This window comes from Euprymna scolopes, chromosome 3 (assembly GCF_053919585.1).
Source record: "Euprymna scolopes isolate OS-2025 chromosome 3, ASM5391958v1, whole genome shotgun sequence".
Taxonomy (NCBI): Eukaryota; Metazoa; Mollusca; class Cephalopoda; order Sepiida; family Sepiolidae; genus Euprymna; species Euprymna scolopes.
Window position 1 is genome coordinate 148,617,008 of NC_136484.1, and position 2,439 is coordinate 148,619,446.

Here is a 2,439-nt window from a genome sequence, read left to right on the forward strand (position 1 = left end):
TCGACCCAGGACTGTACCCTAATAAACAAAGTCTTTGACAGCATAGATACAGCACTTTCCCTCGACACTAATGCACAAGTGCATGTATTTGGTGACTTCAATATCCACCACAACAGCTGGCTTGGATTTTCTACTTACACAGTCGCAGCTGGTAGCACAACACATAGCTTCTCTATATCTAACTCCCGATCACAGATAGTTACATTTCCAACCCGTTTCCCTGACCAGCAAGAACAGCACGCATTACTTTTAGACCTGTTTCTGACCACAGTTCTCAATGATTGTGTTACGAATGCCCACAGCCCACTTGGGAATGCTGATCATGTAGTGATAATAGTTGAAATCGCCCTAAACTCTAGAGCCAAATCGGAAGAGCCATTGCTCAAAACAAAGAGATATTATAAAAAGGCTGACTGGGAAGCCATCAGATGATCTCATCAGAGATGTTTCATGGCGAAATATCTTCTCACTTCCTGCTGAACAGTGCGCAAAAGATATCACTGAATGGTTCAAAACAGCAATTGAAACACATGTTCCCACGCAGAAATTTTTTGCAAGCCCCAGTCTCCCCAATGGTTTACTTCTACTGGTGCAGCTGCCATCGCACAAAGGCCACATGTGTACCACAGATTTAACCAACGTAAGTCCAGTTCAAATAGACAGAAGTATATAGAAACCAGAAATAACTGAGAAGGCTAACATGATTACCAGTCGGTTTGTCTCCAACTCCACACTGGACCCTGCTAATCACCATCTCCCTGACTTTCCTTTGTGGACAGACGCCACACTAAACGATCTGAAAATCACCCTTTCTCAGGTGTATGCTGCCATAAAAAATCTTGACACTTCAAAAGCATGTGGACCTGATCTCATCCGGCTGTTCTATTAAAAAAGTGCTTCGCCAAAGTAGCTCCAGTTCTCTCCAAACTTTACAACAAATGCCTTAATGAATCTTGCTTTCCTGTCTGCTGGAAAACTGCTTCTGTGATACCAGTATTCAAGAATTCTGGCGAAAGAACTGACCCATTAAATTACCGTCCCATTAGCCTCCTCCCACTTTTCGTCAAAATATTTGAGTCCATAATTAACCAAGCTCTAGTCCATCACCTTACATATGCTAAACTTCTGACCGACCAACAATATATATTTAGGCAATCCCGTTCCTTGACAAAGCAGGGAAGAGTAGAGCGGTAACTCTAGATATATCTAATGCTTTTGACAGGACATGGCATGAAGGTCTTCTCAGGAAAATCAGATCATACGGTATCACTGGAAGAATACTTAACATAATTAGATCCTTCTTAAATAAGAGAAAAATCCAGGTTGTCATCGATGGTCGTACATCTAAACAATATGATATAAATATGGGAGTGCCTCAGGAGTCTATCTTTGGATCTCTATTATTCCTAATATTCATAAATAACCTCCCTGACAAAATTGTCTGTGAGATGGGTATATATGCTGATGACACCACGCTCTACAACAGACATGACAGGAAAACAAATGAACACATATCTAAAGAAATGGCAGAAACACTAGAGTATGACCTCAAATCTGTAGTGGAATGGGGGGCAAAAATGGATGGTCACATTCAATGCTGCCAAGACTAAACTTGTTTCCTTCAATAACTACAAGAAACCTTCTCTACCACCAATAGCAATGGCCAAAGACTCTTTATCTGAAAGGACATCTTTTAAACTCCTCGGCCTAACGTTCACAGGAAACATGAGTTGGAAAAATTACATTAAGAGCATTGCCAGGACCGCTGCGAAGGAGGTAGGCTTCCTCTACCATGCTAGAAAGCTACTAACGCCCAAAAGTATCCTGTAACTCTATAAGGCCACCATTCGCCCATGCATGGAGTATTGTTTTCATATTCGGGCTGATGCATCTGCTATTAGTTTCTCACTCCTAGACAAGGTTCAAAAGAGAGTCGCCAACCTAATAGGTCCTGAACTGTAATCTAAGCTTCAGCCTCTGTCCCATCGACGAAATGTAGCATTCCTTTGCCTGTTCTACAAGTACTTGTACGGTGAATACTCCAAAGAACTGCAAGCACTTGTAACCTCTCAACATAATTACGACAAGCAGCAAAATCCCACCCCTTCACAGTTGAGATCCCTAGATGTAAGCGAGCATTCTACTCCAGTAGTTTCTTCCCCAGAACTGCTACACTTTGGAATTCCCTTCCGGGTTCCTGCTTCCCCAACTGTACTGATATGCAGAAGTTCAAGTGTAACGTGAACCGACATCTTGAAGCCCAACTCTCCACATAGTATCCCTGTAGCTTATGTCCCTGATAGTAGCTCCCTACATCAAAGTGGCAATGTGCCTTGTTTGAGGTGAAAATGTAATAAAAAAAAACAATGCCATTTTAGCATGACAAACTTGCAAAAATACAGTTTTAAATTTAAACATGGCAGACCGAAATAAATGCTA